Genomic DNA, 21386 nt, shown 5'->3' on the forward strand with positions numbered 1-21386 from the left:
ATCATTGAAAAATTGATTTAGTACTCATTATGAGTTTAAGAACCTTTATGTTGCCACTTTGTGAATGAAAATGTAACTTTGGAAATTGATTTGATTTTTGCATGCAATATTTTAATAAATTGTTTTAAATTGATTTCGGATTCACACTTAGCATGATAGTGCCATATTATTCCCCCATTTATGGGGTTGAGATCGATTATTATCCTCCCTCTCTGGTTTACCAGTTGAGGTTGTAGATCGGATGAGTACTCATTAGATAGTTAGCTACCTCCCTCATTGATTTCGATTAATGGGGTTGTAGATTGCTTTATCGTAGTGTACAATGCGGCATTGACCAGAAATTTTATATCATGGCTTAAGTTATGTATGAATTGGCAACACTGTGTTTATTAAATTATTTGACCCAAAATTTTGCTATAATGAGTTTTGATAATTTATGAAATGTAATTGTGCAATATTTAAATTGTGTTTTGTCAATGAATGTTTTATCTATTGTATTTCAAATTTTTATTGTGCACCACTGAGTATTTTTATACTCACCGATAGCTTATTTTGCTGTCGTAGATAAGGGCAAGGAGAAAACAGCAGAGTGAGCTGCTACTAAGATAGTGGACTTCACTGATTCTTTTTGTACGGGTATTTATTTATACACTTATAATTATTTGATGTAAACATTGTAGTGTTCTATGTATCAATGTAAAGTTGAGCTGTTGTACGATAAATTGTAATAATATTATTTCGGATTTTCTTTTTGTGAATTTCATACTATATGCACTGTGAATGAAGTTATAAAATATTTTAAGTTGATAAATTTTTGGTTGAATTGTGGAATGAATTGAATTGTGTTGACTTGAGATTATTTGGAGGTTGGGAGTTGTGAAAAATTTATTGGAAGTGTTTTTCTCAGGTATTTGAAGAACTTTTTTCTCAAAATACAGACGGCACTTTGCCGAAATTTTTATAAAATTTGCGGAAAAATAAAAATGAACAAAAATTTTTACTAGTTTTTAAGCTTTAAATAAATGATTTTAGTTCCTACCAAAATGCTCACCACTTCCAAAATGTAAAAAAATGGTTTTAAAATCCCTTATAGTATACCTAATGAGTTATCGGTAGGTGAAGTTTGATAGTTCATTAGGTATTCTACGGGATCATGTTATGCCTTATAGAGGGGTAGGGTGTGACAATTAAAACTAGTATACCTATTAAGTATGAAAAAGTCAATATTTTACCTAATTGGTCAAATAAATAGTAATCTTCATAACCAAGAATATAAAGAGCTCTACTTATAAGACCTTATAAGTCACTTCCAAATGCAAAATGCAATTACTAGAATTATGGTTAGACAAAATTTGGATAAATATTAAAACACATTAATATTGTATTTTAGTAGAGAAAGGGCCTTCCGAGGAAAGAACTAGACAGGAGTGAAGTAAGGAAAAGCTCATATACGAGGTTTGTGCACAATAATTTTTAATTTTTCATTTTCTACTTAAAAATTTATTTGAACATGTATTATGAGCAATTTATGTTTATTATAACTTTAAGAAATGTGGTGTTGCCTATTTTGTAAATGAAAATTTATTAGTGCTTTGTAATAAATGTTTGAACACTATGATTTTGAATTTGGTTTTGGATTCACACTTGGCATGGCAATATCACTATATTCCTCCTTCATTTATGGGATTGAGATTGGTTATATTCCTCCCTCTCTGGCTTGCCAGTTTGAGGTTGAGATTGGATGAGTACTCATATAGCTAGCTTGCCACCTCCCTCATTGATTTCGATTAGTGGGGTTGAGATTACTTTGTTGTGGTGTACAACATGGCATTGATCAGAAATTTTATGTCATGACCTAAGTTGTGTATTGATTGGCAACACTGTGATTTATAAATTATTTTGATAAAATGGTATTGTAACGGTTGATGGCAATTTCATTAAATGTGATTGTGAAAGGATTTAAAAATGTGTTTATCGATGCATGCTTTTTATGTTTAGCTATTTTAAAATTTTATTGTGCACCACTGAGTGTTTGCTTAGCGATGGCTTTTTATTGCTATCGCATATAGAAGAAAGGACAAAGCAGCAAAGTGAGCTGCTCTAGTGACAGGAGGACACCTTTTGAGAATCTTTGTATGGGTATATTGTATATACCCTTGTAATTTCTTTTGATGTAATTATTTATGTTCATATGTATCTATTAAACTAGTTGAGCAGTTGTACAGTAAAAATTGTAATGATATTATTTTTATTTTTTTTCATTGTAAATTGAAACTTTTGCTTGCAAATTAGAGTAAATGAAATAAAATTTATGTTTATTGGAATTATGTTGAAATTGTGTTGAATTGGGGAGTATTGAAGTTGAGATTGAAAATTTTATATTGGAAGTGCTTTCTTTTCAGATTTTGAAGAACTGTTTTCTTAAATTACAGCCGGCACTCTGCAGAAATTTTTATAAAATTTGCAAAAAATCCAATTTACACAAATATTTGTTTATGACATAAACTCCCATTAAAGGCTATTTAATAATGTTTTAACATCACTTTAGAAATTTTAAAATGAATTGAATTTGTTTAAAATCCCTTGTAGAGTATTTAATGAGTTATCAGTAGGCGAAGTTCAGTAAGTCATTAGGTATACTACGGGATCATGTTGTGCCTTATGAAGGAGTAAGGTGTGACACAGAGAGGGTATTGTATCAGCTACACTGCACCCCAGAGCAGCAATTAAAGTGTGCTCTATCACTACTTCAGGAGGATGCATATCGGTGGTGGGTGACAGTGTCGAGAGTGATACAGCCTGCACAAATCACCTGAAATTTCTTTTTGGCATAGTTCAGGAAGAAATATATCAGCCATGTATATTTAAAGGCCAGAAGGAGAGAATTCCTAGCACTGAGACAGAGGCAGCTTACAATCTCCGAATATGAGTGGGAATTTGTGAGACTTAGTGGATATGCATGGGAGATAATGCTCACAGAGGTTGATAAATGCAAGAGAATTGAGGACAGATTAAATGACAACATCAGACTGATAGTCACATCTCACCACTCCATAGACTTCTTCCTATTAGTAGCATCAGCTCTGGATGTGGAGAGAGTCAGAGATGAGGAGCAGTCCAAGAGGGACAGGCAGCGTAAGAGGGGTTCTAGTTCTGGTCAGTCTAGTTCAGCAGCCATTGGTAGTAAGAAGCTCAAGGAGTCTCAGTGCCAGACTCAGGGTCGAGGTAAGAAGCAGAGATCTCAGTTTGCTCCAAGGAAAGGAGGACAGTCTGGTGTATCAGTGGGTAGTTCTCCAAGCGTAGCTACACGTGGATCAGCCCCAATACCAGCTTATGCACATTGCGGAAGGAGCCACTGAGGAGATTTTAGATTATTGACTGGGGGATGCTTCAAATGTGAGTCTATGGATCACTTCTTGAAGGATTGTCCACAGAGGAGTGCTAGTGCTCCCACTGCTCCACCCCAGACAGAGAGGTCTACCCTGGCAGCACAGAGGGGTAGAAGACCTGCAAGGCCTGATATAGCTGGTACATCATAGAGGCCAACTGCAGAGATAGTCCAAAGGTAGGAGGTCAGGGTAGCCCAGAGGCAGGAGGTCAGGGTAGCACCTCATGCTTATGCTATGAGGGCTCGGGAGGAGCCAGATCCAGTAGATATCATTAGAGGTACATTTTCTCTTTATGACATGTTAGTTTGTGCACTGATTGATCCAAGCTCCACACATTCATATGTGTGCATGACACCACCAGTTGAAATAGGGGTACAGATAGAGGAGTTATAGGAGGACATACAAATTACTAACCCTTTAGGCTATAGTGTCATGGTGAAGAAGGTCTATAAGGGTTGTCCTCTGAGAATATAGGGTTATGAGTTTTCAGCTGACTTGATTGAACTACCATTCCATGAGTTTGATGTGATACTAAGAATGGATTGATTATCACGTCATTAGGTGATGGTAGATTGTCGGTTGAAGAGGATTTCATTACAGACAATAGATGGGGATGATATTACAGTTGTGGGTGAAGGAACGGGTTGTCTTTCTACCATTATATCAACCACAGCAGCTAGGAGATTGATAAGGAAGGGTTGTAAGACTTTCTTAGCACATGTGGTTGACACCAGGAAGACTAGCCCGAGTTTATAGGAAATCCCCACTGTATGTGATTTTCTGGATGTATTTCTGGAAGATTTGTTGGGTTTACCACTTGATAGAGAGGTAGAATTTGCTATGGAGGTTATGCCGAGCACTGCACCGATTTCCATTGCTCCATATAGGATGGCACATACTGAATTGAGAGAGTGAAAGTTCAGTTACAGGAGCTATTGGATAAGGGCTTCATACGCCTAAGTGTGTCATCATGGGGAGCACTGATGCTATTTGTGAAAAAGAAGGATGGTACCCTTCAGTTTTGTATAGATTACCGGTAGCTGAATAAGGTGACTGTGAAAAACAAATATCCTTTATCACAGATAGATGACTTATTTGATCAACTGAAGGGAGCTGGTGTATTCTCCAAAATAGATCTCAGATCAATCTACCATCAGTTAAGGGTAAAGGAGACAATATGCCAAAAACTGCTTTAAGGACCCGATATGGACACTATGAGTTCCTAGTGATGCCATTTGGGCTGACAAATGCACCAGCGGCTTTTATGAACCTAATGAACCATATCTTTCATTCCTACTTGGATCGATTCGTTGTGGTCTTTATAGATCATATTCTAGTGTATTCTAAGAACCGGGAGGAGCATGATGAACATCTGAGAGTAGTACCATAGACATTGCAGAAAAAGCAGTTGTATTGTCACACCCTACCCCTCTGTAAGGCATAACATGATCCCGTAGTATACCTAATGAATTACCAACTTCGCCTACTGATAACCCATTAAATACACTACAAGGGATTTTCAAAAACTTTTCTTACTTCTTTTATAGTGGTGAGCACTATTTACAGGTGTTAAAAACCTTTTTGAACTGAGGTAAATTAACTAACACATTTAGATTATTAGTAATTTCTGTAAAAAAATTTTGGCAGAGTGCCCTCCGTAATTTGGATAAAACAGTTCTTCAAAAACCTGTAAAAAGCACTTCAATATTTTTCTCAATCTCAAACTCTAGCATAATTCAACACAAATCCACAATAATTTTTCAAAGACTGAGATACAAGAAATATAATATAATTTTTACAAGTCCAAATAACTCATAATTTATTTTACAACTTTAATGTACAATTTTAATTTACAACTACTCAAAACCAAGAACACTATATACATACAGTGAACATACATTACAATATAAAATGCAGAATATGGTATACTCAATATACCCGATGATTTCTCGCTGAATGTACTAGCAGCCTAGTTTGCTGCCCTGTCAGTCTGTCTACCTGCGACAGTAATGAAAAGCTATCGCTGAGTAAAATTTACTTAGTGGTTCACAATAACAATTTGAAACGCGATATATAAATCTTTTATTGACAGTTCACAAATCAAATGATTCACAATTCCATCTCACAATTTACAAAATTCACCTAACACAAATTTGATCAAGTAATTGAATAATATCGTTTTGCAATTCAATAACACAATTCGATCAAATAACTGAATAATACCGTTTTGCAAATCAATAACACAATTCGATCAAATAACTGAATAATACAATGTTGCCAATCGATAACATAATTTAGGCCATGACACAATTTTTCCACACATGCCGTGTTGTACACCACGGCAAGACACACTCACCCCACTAATCGAAATCAATGAGGGAGGAAGCTAGCTATATAATGAGTACTCATCCACACTCACCTCAGACTGGCAAGTCAAAGAGGGAGGAACATAATCACACTCACCCCAGACTGATAAGTCAAAGAGGGAAGAATATAATAACAGTGTCATGCCAAGTGTGAATCAAAATAATTTCAAATCACAATATTTCATACAAACCATAAATCACATTTTATCTCAAAATTTCCATTTGCAAAGTTGGCAACACAATAAGTTCCAAATAATATTCCCAAAACTAAAGCAATCAAAAATTATTCATAACTCATTTCTCCACATAAATTTGCTAGTAAAAGCAGTGAATATAAAAGTATTGTGCACGGACACAATTTAAAACAATAACATACAAATAATTATAGTTTACTTCAATTGAAAATTTCAAAAGAAATAACTATTGTGCACAAACACAATTTAAAATAATACAAATAATCATAATTTATTCTAATTGAAAAATTCAAAAGAATTAATTATTGTGCACAAACACAATTTAAAACAATAAGATATAAATAATCGTAATTTATTTTAATTGAAAAATTCAAAAGAAATACTTATTGTGCACAAACACAATTTAAAATAATAACATAGAAATAATCATAATTTATTTCAATTGAAAAATTCAAAAGAAATACTTATTGTGCACAAACACAATGTAAAATAATAACATACAAATAATTATAGTTTACTTCAATTGAAAATTTCAAAAGAAATAACTATTGTGCACAAACACAATTTAAAACAATACAAATAATCATAATTTATTCCAATTGAAAAATTCAAAAGAATTAATTATTGTGCACAAACACAATTTAAAATAATAACATATAAATAATCGTAATTTATTTCAATTGAAAAATTCAAAAGAAATACTTATTGTACACAAACACAATTTAAAATAATAACATAGAAATAAAATAATAACATAGAAATAATCATAATTTATTTCAATTGAAAAATTCAAAAGAAATACTTATTGTGCACAAACACAATTTAAAACAATAACATATAAATAATCGTAATTTATTTCAATTGAAAAATTCAAAAGAAATACTTATTGTGCACAAACCTCTGATAACTGTCTCTTGGCTCTGACTCAGTGTTTCCTTCCCCTCCCTGAGTCTTTGCTAACTGAGAAACACAATTTGAAGTGTTTCAGTACTCATTTAAACTGTCTCTAACGATAATGCTTGATAATTAATTCACTGAATTCATTTATTCGCTTAGTCAACCTACTATGTCGACCCTTGGTACATTCTAGGTAATTTAGGTTTTAATGTCATTAATATGTCACATTCGATAGTCTTTTAGGGTTAGTACATGTTACCAAATTCATTTCCGTATATACTGCATTTTCTTGCGATTTGCTGGATTCCGGGATACTATTTTGACCTAGCCGGACGACCTAGTTCCCTCAGTTTTCGGGTTTCGGTCAAAACTAAAAACTTGTAGATCTATGTCTTATGGAACGCGGGGCAAAATTTTAGGTCATTCTGAGTTATTTAGGCCAAGTTATGGTCATTTTACTATTGCTGGTCAAATTGCACCAAAATTGGTCATTTTAGGTCACTTTAGGTCATTTTTTGTTCGGCCAGTTTTTGGACCCGAACTTGTGCAAGCTGTTTGACTTGCTTATGGTCATTTCTGGGCTTTGGTGTCTTCATAAGACTTGTAGATATGGGTCTTAACTATTCATGGTTAAAATTTCAGGTCAATTGGACCTGTTTTGAGTGAGTTATGGCCTAAACACTAACTACTGCCCAAATGGTCAATTTTCAGGCCTCATTTGCACGTAATCCGGATTTGGTCATTTTTCAAGCTACCTTGCAAGAAGAATTTTGGCAAACTTCCTTCATGAAAGTTGGCACATTTTGTGCCTAGTTTCACCTCCAATTGGTCTCATACCAATTGGAGCCACACACTTAAAGTTATAGGCCTAAAATACAAACTGCCTTATTGCAATTCTTGCATACATATCAAACATCACTTTTAACACTCACCAAACTTAACATTCAAACTAATTTTGGTTGTACCATGACCTAAACATAATTCACAACACATTATAGGTCATTTTGGCAGCTTACAATTACATTTAATGTGCACCAACAAGTGCAGAATTTGCCCAACTCAATTCACAACAATTTAACTCCATAACCAAGCTCATTCACATGTCCAACCTTCACACCACTATACATACATTCAAACTGCCATAACAACCAACACATTTTAACATCATTATTCCATAAACCAAGCATGAATTCCAGCATTCTTCAAGAGTTAACAAACTGCCACAATGGTACACTTACATTCCATTACTTTCCAAGCTTTAAATCTCATTTTACATTTACATATACTAAGTATACATTACCCAAACAATTTCCTACACAATATACATTTAATCAATCATTTAATTCACCATTTACAAGCACAATTAAATTGCCTTCAAGGTGTTTCCATGGCTGCCAAAAGTGCACATTCCCATTCAACATCAAAACTCAAAAATTTCTCCATAAATCAAACACCCATAACACCCTTACAAACTTTAACAAAGCAACAATCAAAAACTCAAACTTACCTATGGATGAGACTTCTTAAATCTTCACCAAAACTTGGTCTTCTTGCTGCCAATCTACTGCCCAAGTGGTGTAGACTAACTTTGATGAAGGAAGGTAGAAGGAAAGAAGCTTGAATCTCATATGCATGGAGCTTCAACCATGCGTCAATGGAGTTTTTTGGGAGCAAATTTTCTGCTGGTTCTAAGGTTGAAGATGAAGATGTATATTCTGCCCAAATGAAGCTTTAGTGGTCCACTTAAATGAGTTAGTGGACCACTATGTAAGAATTAAATCATTGTTTATTCTAAGGTTTCATTTTTCCACATTTAACTCCCAATTTTTGCTATTTACATTAGGTACCACCAATTTAATTTTTCATGACATTTTCCAAGTGTAATATTATTTATTTTTAATGGACATTTAGGTCAAAAGACAACTCGGGGTGTCAAATGACCACAATGCCCCTGTTCGGGTTGCATTCCCGATTTTTCGGTAACACCGGGTTTTGTCCGTTTTTCGATTTCTCGCTTTTCTTTGTACTAATTATTTAATTTTTCTTTGATATTTCTAATGATATTTCTACTTCAATTGATGTCTTTTTAACTCCTAAAAATATTTTTCAGGGTTCCCCGCGGTCCAGGGCTAGTCAACGTGTAACACCCCCGTTTGCATAGCTTGGTATATTTCACTGTTCCGGTGACCGGTGTCGGTCCGGACAATTAATGGGATTAGGGCCACACTTAAGACAACTTGAGAAGCCACAAACACAAATAATTAGTAATGTTTAATTAGTTAACTATAAATAAGAAAAACAGAACATAAGAGGTTAAACGAGCCGAGAGTCACAGCGATGAGTGACCTCCTCGGGAATGACTGCGAAGTCATTTTAAACTCAAATTTCGAACCGTAAAAAGTGACGCTGTGGTCCTTAGGACCCTTATGAACACAGTGGAAAAGAGAAAATCACGAAAAAGAACTGTTAAGCCAGTCAAATAATTAGGTCAGGGAGCCGGAATAAATATTAGATTATTTGCAAACCGGGATGAACCGGTGAGGGGCGATTTGGTCAATTGACCCCGAGAGCTGACTCCTGATCTAACTGTCAAATAAAATCGAAGAAAAGAAAATTTCGGAATAGAGAATTAAATTAAAGAACTAATAGAAAAAAATAAAAATAAAAAAAAAGAGGAAGAAGATGGAAAAGTCAAAGTTGATGACATCATGAATGATGTCATAAACAAATTAATTTAGTGAATTATTAAATTGGGAATTGTGGTCTTCCATAAGATAAAGAAAAGAAAAGAAAAAAAAATTAAAACACAAATCTTCTTCTTCAAAAAAACGTCACTCTCTCTCTCCCACACCAAAACCACCATGAAAGCTCATTTTTGAGCTTGAAGAACCAAAATCCAACCATGGCCAATTGTCCTACCATAACTAGATGTTGTTTGGACAACTAGGAAAGAGGATTCAAAGAAAAGAAAGAAGAAAAATTTGAAGAAAAGGGAGAAGAAATTCTGCACACAAGGTTAGTAAACTAAACTTGAATTGTTAGTTGATTTAGTTATGTTTATAGCTTAATTAACCTAGGAATATACTTAAAATGAAAAGAAATTAATGGTGGGAGGATTAAAGACAAATTCATCCAGCTAGGGTTTTGATGTGTGTGTATGAATTTGATGGACTTAAAGGTGTGTATGAGTATATGAACCTTAAGTAGTTGAGTTATTATGGTTTAAGGCTTTGAAAGTAGTTAAACACAATGAATTAGTGAGATTAGGGTTTGAATGTTAGGGTTAGTGAACTAAAATTTGAAGAAATGCATAAATGGCATGTTTAACCTATTGTGACATGAATTAATGGTCAATTATGACCAAACAAGTTATGTGGGAATGGTGGAAAATTTAGCTAAATTCGTAGGTCAATGGTCATGCTGCTGGCAGCATGACCAAACCTACTTTGAAGGACCAAAACTCAAATTTTACAAGCCTAATGGATATGCCACCAATTGGAGATGAAAATAGACATAAAAGAGCACAACTTTCATTAAGGAACCATGACCAAAAACTGACCAAAAGTTGGTGAAACAATTGACCAAAGTGAGTTGATAGCAGGCTGCCCTGCACCAAACTGACCAAATGAATAGTAACTGTTCATTTGGTCATAACTCGAGCTAGGTAGGTCAAATTGACCTGAAATTTTACCAGCAATTAGATATGATATAGACCTAAAACTTTCATGAAGAACACCAACCCAAATTAGGCCATTAACCCTTTCAAAATCATTGAGCAAAATTAAATTACTGTACTGCAACTCTGCAGATTTTCAGTTGAGCAGCAATGTTTGGATAGCTATAACTCCCTCTAGAAAACTCGGATTTAGGCGATTCTTGAACCGATGGAAACGTAAGACATAGTACAAAATTTCATATGAAGAAAGTGAGACCAAATTATGAACTTAACTTGATCAAATTATTAACCAAAGTTGGACCAAAAATCTGCCAGCACCAAAATCTCAGTATGAACAGTACACGTGAACAGTAAACTTATTTTGGCCATAACTTGAGCTACAAAACTCCGATTGAGGTGATCCAAAAATGAGAATATACTTAAGACAATAAGGAACATTTTCTATGAAGGAATTTTTGTCAAATTCCAACAGTAGATCGACCAATGGAACAGTGCAACTTCGGAGAACCAAAACCGAAAATTGGCAATTTTGCCAAAATGACCTAAGCTTTAAACAAATGACCAAAACCAACAAGTTTGGTGACCAAAATGTGGTATGTGGGTGAAGTTGGAGTTCCCATACCTATTAATCCTTAGAAAGTCAATTATTTGACTTAAATAGTGCAGTGAATAGTAACCCGAAACACAAAATTTCGAGAACGTCGAATTTAACACGTTAGAAATAGGTAAATGCGAAGTTAAAATTCATTTTGGGATTTATGTTAAGTTCTAGTACTGAAACATTGTCAAATTTTGTGTTTCAGTTGAAAAGAATATCGGGAAGGAACCCGAGGAAACGAGTCGAGGCTAAGGGACGACTCGCTTGAGGTTTGTGCACAATAAACCCTATTTAAGCATTTTATCCTTGAAAAATTGATTTATTACGCATTATGAATTTATGAACTTTTGTGTTGCCACCTTGCGATCAAATTGTAACTTTGGAAATGGATTGATTTTTGTATGCAATATTTGAATGAAATGTTTGAAATGAATTTTGATTCACACTTAGCATGACATTACTTATTATTCCTCCTCCATTTATGGGGTTGAGATCGTTTATTTTCCTCCCTCTCTGGCTTGCCAGTTGAGGTTGTAGATCGGATGAGTACTCATTAGCTAGCTAGCCACCTCCCTCATTGGTTTCGATTAATGGGGTTGAGATTGCTTTGTCGTGGTGTACAACACGGCATTGATCGGAAATTTTGTGTCATGGCTTAAGTTGTGTACGACTTTGGCAACACTGTGTTTATGCAATTGTTTGACTAAACTGTTGTTTAATATATTATTTGACAAATGAGTTGTTATGAGCTTGATATTTGTGAAATGTGATTGTGAAGTATTCAAATTATGTTTCATCAATAAATGATTTATGTATCACATTTTAAATCTTTATTGTGCACCACTGAGTATGTTTATACTCAGCGATAGTTTAATTTACTGTCGCAGATAAAAGCAAGGAGAAAGCAGCAGAGTGAGCTGCGGAATTGACAAGATCTTTTTGATCCCTTTTTGTACGGGTATTATTTTATACCCTTATGGTTATTTTGATGTAAATACTGTAATGTCATAAGTATCAATGTAAATTGAGCAGTTGTAAATAAACTATAATAATATTATTTTAGATTTTCTTCTCAGAAATTTAATATTTGTACATATGGATTTTCTCTTATGTTTTGTGAATGGAATTATTGAACCTCTTGAGTTGACAAATTTGACTTGGATTGTGAAACTGTTTTGAAATGGATTGTCTTGAGTTGAATTGTGAATTATTGGAGGTTGGGAGTTGTAAAATAGTTTTGGAAGTGCTTTTTACAGGTATTTGAAGAACTGGTTTCTCAAAATACAGAGGGAACTCTGTCAAAATTTTTATAAAATTTGTGACAAAATTTGAATGGACAAAAATTTTTACTAGTATTTAAACTTTGAATAAATGGTTTTTAATTCTTACCAAAATGCTCACCACTTCCAAAATGTAAGAAAATTGTTTTAAAATCCCTTGTAGGGTACTTAATGAGTTATCGGTAGGTGAAGTTCGGTAGTTCATTAAGTATTCTACGGGAGCATGCTATGCCTTACGGAGGGGTAAGGTGTGACATGTTTTAGTGGTATCAGAGCATGGTTTTGCAATAAATTTTGACTATGTATGTGAATATTTCTTTGATAAGTACAACTACTCAAGTGTCTTTAATTGATGCATATGACATATTTACATCATGAATATGCACTAACGGAGGTCAACCTCCTTGTGTTTGATCTCAGGAAGTAGAAAATTGTGAAAAATGGAATGGAAGGAGGAGATCATTCCGAAGAACAACTGCTGAGGCCGAGGTTCAAGGGAAGCCCCAAAGACTCGAGAATGTGAGTGGGTCACCACTCCAGCTCTGCTCCAAAGACCGCAGCTGCTCAATTTATGCAGCAGATGGTCGCTTCTTTCAAAGAAATGGCGGGTAATGTGCCACCCCAAGCTCAAATGCCAAGACTGCAAAGACAACCACAAATTTCTCACTCAAAGATGAAAAATTGATTAAATTTGGGGCCACCGAGTTTAAAGCAACTGTGGATCCACTGGAATCAGAACAGTCGTTGGAAAGAATGTAACGGTTTTTAGAAAGTCTGCAGTACGTAAGAAATGAAGTTTGAGTATTCTCCTCCTTATTACAAGGGGATGCCTATGAATGGTGGAAGACCATCCCCACACTGGTGGAGCCACCTATGTTAACTCAGTCGACTTCTTGAGGAGTTCCGACATAAATGTGTTCCAGATGCATATGTGGACATGAAGTTTCAAGAATTCTTGAGTTTTAAACAAGGGAACCGAACTGTAGCAGAATATGAGAGAGATTTTTCAAGACTAAGCCACTATGCTGGAAGCTTAGTCTCCACCCCTAGAGACAGATGCAAGAGGTTTGAGGCTAGGCTAAGACAGAGTCTGAGAATGCAAGTTGTGGGATTCGGACATCAGAATTTTGCCGAATTGATCTCACAGGCCCTAGAACTAGAAAAGATAGAATCGAAGGGGCGTGAAGAAGGGTCCACAAGAGAAAATCAAAAGACTACCGAACAAGCATCCGAAGTGGTTTTGGGAAGAGGAAAGCAGTTTGGGGATCTAGCTCCGTAGAGGCCGAGGCGATTTTTCCGGCCAAAGACCACCTCGATGCAGTCACAGACCCAACCAAAGACTCGAGGAGCTCTATCAAGACGGCAAAGGCGAAACCCGTGGTAGAACTCATGGTGGGGTTTGTTACAGAGCTATCGTGCGTGTTTTAAGCGTGGAGGAGCGGACATTTCGCTAAGGATTGCACTAGTCCGCGCCGTCCGGTCTTTCACTACATCCAAGGATCGGCTCAAGTCTCTGCACCTGCAGGGTCACAATCACCGCTAGAGGCAGAGGCGAGGTAGGGGTCCCGGTAACACCCGGAAGTCGAGCACATTAACCAGCCAAAGATCCATGGCGCACTCGCCAGAGTGTATACCATGCGCCGAGGGAAGAGGTGAAACATCAGACGTTGTGGCTGGTAATTTCTCCATCCTTGACAAAGATGTGCATGTGTTATTTGATCCTGGCTCCACACATTCGTATGTTAGTGCTAGTGTGATGTGTTCTACTACTATTCCGTGTGTACCAATGGACTATGATGTGTTAGTAACTAGTCCATTAGGCCAGGAGGTCAGGGTAAATAGGCTATATAGAGACTGTCCTTTGGTGATCCAAGGACACACTTTTTTGTCTGATTTAATTGAAATGCCCTTCAGAGATTATGACATTATCTTGGGCATGGATTGGTTAGCCTGCATTATGCTATGATTGGATCAGAGATCAAGACAGTCACTTTTGGTCTTCCTCAGTATGGTGATGTAGTAATACAGGGGAGAAGCAGTTATTGCCTTCAAACATCATTTCAACTGCACTGGCTAGAAAAATGATTAGAAAAGGGTGTGAGGCGTACTTGGCACATGTGATAGACACCCAAGTGGGGAGTCCAGCACTGAAGGACATTCCTACTATATGTGACTTTCCGGATGTGTTTCTTGATGAATTGCCAGGATTACCTCCAGAAAGAGAAGTGCGATTTGAAATTGATGTTATGCCCGTGTGGACCCAATCTCCATAACGCCATACGTAATGGCACCATGAACTAAAAGAATTGAAAGTGCGATTGCAAGAGTTGCTTGATAAGGGCTTCATTCGCCCTAGTGTGTCACCTTGGGAGCGCGGTATTATTTGTAAAGAAGAAGGATGGCACTCTCGGCTATGCATTGACTATCGGCATTTGAATAAGTTGACAATAAAGAACTGATATCAAGTACGCCGTATTGATGTCTTGTTTGTTCAGTTGAGGGGTGCAGTTGTTTTCTCTATTTTTGACGTTAGATCAGGTTATTATCAGCTAAAAGTACAAGAGCATAGTATTTCTAAAACTGCCTTCAGAACCCGCTATGGCCATTATGAATTCTGGTCATGCCATTCGGTTAACTAATGCTCCTACCGCTTTTATGGATCCGATGAACACTATTTTCGCACCATACCTCGACCGGTTTGTTGTGGTATTCATAGATGATATATTGGTCTATTCGAGGAATTCGTAAGAGCATGATAGACATCTCGGATTGTACTACAAACTTTGAGGGAGAAAACGACTATATGCCAAATTGTCGAAGTGTGAATTTTGGTGAAGGAGATATCCTTTTGGGACATGTAGTGTCGAAGAGGGCATTAAGATAGATCCTAGCAAGATTGAAGTCGTCCTTAATTGGAAGCCACCCGAAATGTCACGAGATTCGCAGTTTTAAGGGTTAGCTGGATACTACCGTCGATTTGTGAAGGATTCTCCATGTTGGCATCTCCATTGACCAAGCCGCTTAGAAAGGATGTGAAATTTCGGTGGACGGACAAATGCCAAGAAAGTTTTGATGAATTGAAAAGATGTTTGACAGAGGCTCATCCCGACTTTACCTACACCGTAAAGAATATACAGATTCTGATGCTTCTCACAACGGATTAGGTTGTGTGTTGATGCAAGATCGAAATGTTATTGCCTATGCATCACGCCAGCTAAAACCGCATGAGAGGAATTATCCGACGCATGATTTGGAACTTGACCATTGTGTTTGCTCTTAAGATCCGAGACATTATTTGTATGGGGAGAAGTGTTACATTTACACAGATCATAAGAGTTTGAAGTATTTGGGCACCCAGAAAGAGTTGAATTTGAGACAGAAGAGATGGTTATAATTGATAAAAGACTATGATTGTCTGATAGACTATCAGCCAGGGAAAGCTAATGTTGTGGCTGATGCCTTAAGTCGCAAGACTATGGCAAGTCTACGGGTTACTCCTTTGTCTTTGGTACATGAGTTAAGATCATTGCATGCCAGCTTAGAGGTTAATGATGATGGGCAAGCAGCAGTTGCATGGCATGTACAGCCAGTGTTGATTGATCAGATTAGAATGGCTACTCGTAATGATCGAAGTATCGGTCGTTGGGAGAAGTCCTACAGGCAAGAAACCGAGTTCTCGCTAGAGATAATGGTTTACTGCTACACCAGGGCAAAATATGTGTTCCTATTGATGTTGAATTGAGGAAGATCATTTTGAAGGAAGCACATGAGTCTCCTTTTGCCATGCACCCTGGTGGCACAAAAATGTATAAAGGGTTAAAGGAGCATTACTGGTGGGTGGGTATGAAGAGAGATGTGGCAGAGTTTATTTCTAAATGCCTAACTTGTCAGCAAGTAAAGGCAGAGCATCAAGTACCCTGGTTGTTACATCCACTACCAGCATGCAGTGGAAATGGGAGAGAATAACAATGGATTTTGTGATGGGACTTCCAAGGACACAGAAGAGTCATGATGCAGTTTGGGTCATTGTTGATAGACTAACCAAGTCTGCTCATTTTCTGGCAGTCCGAATGGACTATAGTTTGGACAGATTGGCCAGGTTGTACATCGATGAGATTGTGAGATTGCATGGAGTGCCAGTATCTATCGTGACGCATGCAGATCCTAGGTTCACTTTTAGATTCTGGGGTAGTCTTGAGAGCCCTAGGAACTAGATTGAACTTCAAGATCGTGCATTCCATCCACGCATGCATGGCCACCGAGAGGGTAATTCAGATTTTAGAGGATATGCTACGGGCTTGTGTGATTGAGTTTGAGGCGCTTGGGATACACACTTGCCTTTGATTGAGTTTGCTTACAACAATGACTACCAATCAAGCATTGGGATGCCTCCATATGAAGCTTTGTATGGCGAAAATGTAGAACCCCGTTGTGTTGGGATGACGTGGGTGAAAGAAAGATGATCGGACCCAAATTGTTCAACAGATCAAGAGAAAATCGTGGTGATCAGAGATCGACTTAAAGTCGCATCGCATCGTCAAAAGTCCTATGTTGATTTGAAAAGAAGGGATATTGAGTATGCAGTGGGTGAGAAGGTTTTCCTCAAAGTTTCTCCTTGGAAGAGAATTATGAGATTCGCGTAAAGGGGAACCGAGTCCTCGTTTCATTGGGCCATATGAGGTTCGGAAAGAGTGGGTCCTTTGGCTTATCGTTTGGCACTACCTCCGTGAGTTGGAGAAGATACATAATGTCTTCCATGTGTCTATGTTGAGGAGGTATCGATCGACCCATCTCATGTACTACCGAGAAGAAATAGAAGTGAATCCAGACCTCACATATGAAGAAGAACCCATAAAGATTCTAGCTTATGAGGTGAAGCGACTACGGAATAAGCGGATACCATTGGTAAAAGTCTTTGTGGAACCATCATTCGCCAAGAAGCTACTTGGGAACGAGAGGAGGACATGAGAAGACAACACCCACACTGTTCGTAGATTGATACGGTAAAAATTTCGAGACGAAATTTATTTAAGGGGGAGAATTGTAACACCCCGCTTGCATAGCTCGGTATATTTCATCGTTCCTGGACCGGTGTCGGTCGGACAATTAATGGGATTAGGGCCACACTTAAGACAACTTGAGAAGCCATAAACACAAATAATTAGTAATGTTTAATTAGTTAACTATAAATAAGAAAAACAGAACATAAGAGGTTAAACGAGCGAGAGTCACAATGATGAGTGACCTCCTCGAACGATCACAAGTCATTTTAAACTCAAATTTCAACCGTAAAAAGTGACGCGGTCCTTAGGACCCTTATGAACACAATGGAAAAGAGAAAATCACGAAAAAGAACTGTTAATCCAGTCAAATAATTAGGTCATGGATCCGGAAGAAATATTAGATTATTTGCAAACCGTGATGAACAGGTGAGGGGCGATTTGGTCAATAGACCCCAGAGCCGACTCGATCTAATCACAAATAAAATCAAGAAAAGAAAATTTGAATAGAGAATTAAATTAAAGAACTAATAGAAAAAATAAAATAAAAACAAAAGAGGAAGAAGATGGAAAAGTCAAAGTTGATGACATCATGAATGATGTCATAAACAAATTAATTTAGTGAATTATTAAATTGGGAATTGTGGTCTTCCATAAGATAAAGAAAAGAAAAGAAAAAAAAAATTAAAACACAAATCTTCTTCATCACAAAAACGTCACTCTCTCCCACACCAAAACCACCATGAAAGCTCATTTTTGAGCTTGAAGAACCAAAATCCAACCATGGCCAATTGTCCTACCATAACTAGATGTTGTTTGGACAACTAGGAAAGAGGATTCAAAGAAAAGAAAGAAGAAAAATTTGAAGAAAAGGGAGAAGAAATTATGCACACAAGGTTAGTAAACTAAACTTGAATTGTTAGTTGATTTAGTTATGTTTATAGCTTAATTAACCTAGGAATATACTTAAAATGAAAAGAAATTAATGGTGGGAGGATTAAAGACAAATTCATCCAGCTAGGGTTTTGATGTGTGTGTATGAATTTGATGGACTTAAAGGTGTGTATGAGTATATGAACCTTAAGTAGTTGAGTTATTATGGTTTAAGGCTTTGAAAGTAGTTAAACACAATGAATTAGTGAGATTAGGGTCTGAATGTTAGGGTTAGTGAACTAAAATTTGAAGAAATGCATAAATGGCATGTTTAACCTATTGTGACATGAATTAATGGTCAATTATGACCAAATAAGTTATGTGCGAATGGTGGAAAATTTAGCTAAATTCGTAGGTCAATGGTCATGCTGCTGGCAGCATGACCAAACCTACTTTGAAGGACCAAAACTCAAATTTTACAAGCCTAATGGATATGCCACCAATTGGAGATGAAAATAGACATAAAAGAGCACAACTTTCATTAAGGAACCATGACCAAAAACTGACCAAAAGTTGGTGAAACAATTGACCAAAGTGAGTTGATAGCAGGCTGCCCTGCACCAAACTGACCAAATGAACAGTAACTGTTCATTTGGTCATAACTCGAGCTAGGTAGGTCAAATTGACCTGAAATTTCACCAGCAATTAGATATGATATAGACCTAAAACTTTCATGAAGAACACCAACCCAAATTATGCCATTAACCCTTTCAAAATCATTGAGCAAAATTAAATTACTGTACTGCAACTCTGCAGATTTTCAGTTGAGCAGCAATGTTTGGATAGCTATAACTCCCTCTAGAAAACTCGGATTTAGGCGATTCTTGAACCGATGGAAACGTAAGACATAGTACAAAATTTCATATGAAGAAAGTGAGACCAAATTATGAACTTAACATGATCAAATTATTAACCAAAGTTGGACCAAAAATCTGCCAGCACCAAAATCTCAGTATGAACAGTACACGTGAACAGTAAACTTATTTTGGCCATAACTTGAGCTACAAAACTCCGATTGAGGTGATCCAAAAATGAGAATACACTTAAGACAATAAGGAACATTTTCTATGGAGGAAGTTTTGTCAAATTCCAACAGTAGATCGACCAATGGAACAGTGCAACTTCGGAGAACCAAAACCGAAAATTGGCAATTTTGCCAAAATGACCTAAGCTTTAAACAAATGACCAAAACCAACAAGTTTGGTGACCAAAATGTGGTATGTGGGTGAAGTTGGAGTTCCCATACCTATTAATCTTTAGAAAGTCAATTATTTGACTTAAATAGTATAGTGAATAGTAACCCGAAACACAAAATTTCGAGAACGTCGAATTTAACACGTTAGAAATAGGTAAATGCGAAGTTAAAATTCATTTTGGGATTTATGTTAAGTTCTAGTACTGAAACATTGTCAAATTTTGTGTTTCAGTTGAAAAGAATATCGAAGGAATCCGAGGAAACGAGTCGAGGCTAAGGGACGACTCGCTTGAGGTTTGTGCACAATAAACCCTATTTAAGCATTTTATCCTTGAAAAATTGATTTATTACGCATTATGAATTTATGAACTTTTGTGTTGCCACCTTGCGATCAAATTGTAACTTTGGAAATGGATTGATTTTTGTATGCAATATTTGAATGAAATGTTTGAAATGAATTTTTTATTCACACTTAGCATGACAGTTACTTATTATTCCTCCTCCATTTATGGGGTTGAGATCGTTTATTTTCCTCCCTCGGCTTGCCGCTGAGGTTGTAGATCGGATGAGTACTCATTAGCTAGCTAGCCACCTCCTCATTGGTTTCGATTAATGGGGTTGAGATTGCTTTGTCGTGGTGTACAACACGGCATTGATCGGAAATTTTGTGTCATGGCTTAAGTTGTGTACGACTTTGGCAACACTGTGTTTATGCAATTGTTTGACTAAACTGTTGTTTAATATATTATTTGACAAATGAGTTGTTATGAGCTTGATATTTGTGAAATGTGATTGTGAAGTATTCAAATTATGTTTCATCAATAAATGATTTATGTATCACATTTTAAATCTTTATTGTGCACCACTGAGTATGTTTATACTCAGCGATAGTTTAATTTACTGTCGCAGATAAAAGCAAGGAGAAAGCAGCAGAGTGAGCTGCGGAATTGACAAGATCTTTTTGATCCCTTTTTGTACGGGTATTATTTTATACCCTTATGGTTATTTTGATGTAAATACTGTAATGTCATAAGTATCAATGTAAATTGAGCAGTTGTAAATAAACTATAATAATATTATTTTAGATTTTCTTCTGTAAATTTAATATTTGTACATATGGATTTTCTGCCTTATGTTTTGTGAATGGAATTATTGAACCTACTGAGTTGACAAATTTGACTTGGATTGTGAAACTGTTTTGAAATGGATTGTCTTGAGTTGAATTGTGAATTATTGGAGGTTGGGAGTTGTAAAATAGTTTTGGAAGTGCTTTTTACAGGTATTTGAAGAACTGGTTTCTCAAAATACAGAGGGAACTCTGTCAAAATTTTTATAAAATTTGCGATAAAATTTGAATGGACAAAAATTTTTACTAGTATTTAAACTTTGAATAAATGGTTTTTAATTCTTACCAAAATGCTCACCACTTCCAAAATGTAAGAAAATTGTTTTAAAATCCCTTGTAGGGTACTTAATGAGTTATCGGTAGGTGAAGTTCGGTAGTTCATTAACTATTCTACGGGAGCATGCTATACCTTACGGAGGGGTAAGGTGTGACACAACGGTCCACGCCGTGACTTCCCGGTGCGGTCACCCATCGCTAGGGTTCTCGGCTCGCTTAACTTAGTTGCATTTCTTTACTATTATTTTTCCTTTATTTTTCTTGTATTTTCTTTTCTTGTATTTCATTATTTAATGTCTCCTCACTCATATCGAAGTGTAGTTCTAGGCATTCTAGCTGTCCGGACAACACTGGTCACCGGAATAGTAGAATGCACTACCGAACTTAGGGGTGTTACATGTATGCCAAGTTGTCCAAGTGTGACTTCTTGTTAGATAAGATATCTTTCCTTGATCA

At 36.4% G+C, this 21386-nt stretch overlaps 2 long non-coding RNA genes across 2 annotated transcripts; both read left to right on the forward strand.

Moving 5' to 3' along the window:
* Positions 1 to 9609: 9609 nt before the first annotated feature.
* LOC131170526 (uncharacterized) lies at positions 9610 to 12183 on the forward strand. The gene is made up of 3 exons (XR_009141288.1): positions 9610 to 9861; positions 11326 to 11389; positions 12008 to 12183. It is a non-coding gene; the product is annotated as an uncharacterized LOC131170526 (long non-coding RNA).
* A 7599-nt stretch (positions 12184 to 19782) lies between these two features.
* Positions 19783 to 20689, forward strand: LOC131170527 (uncharacterized). Its single transcript, XR_009141290.1, has 2 exons — positions 19783 to 19822; positions 20438 to 20689. It is a non-coding gene; the product is annotated as an uncharacterized LOC131170527 (long non-coding RNA).
* Positions 20690 to 21386: the final 697 nt, after the last annotated feature.

Source organism: Hevea brasiliensis, chromosome 2 (genome assembly GCF_030052815.1).
Source record: "Hevea brasiliensis isolate MT/VB/25A 57/8 chromosome 2, ASM3005281v1, whole genome shotgun sequence".
Taxonomy (NCBI): Eukaryota; Viridiplantae; Streptophyta; class Magnoliopsida; order Malpighiales; family Euphorbiaceae; genus Hevea; species Hevea brasiliensis.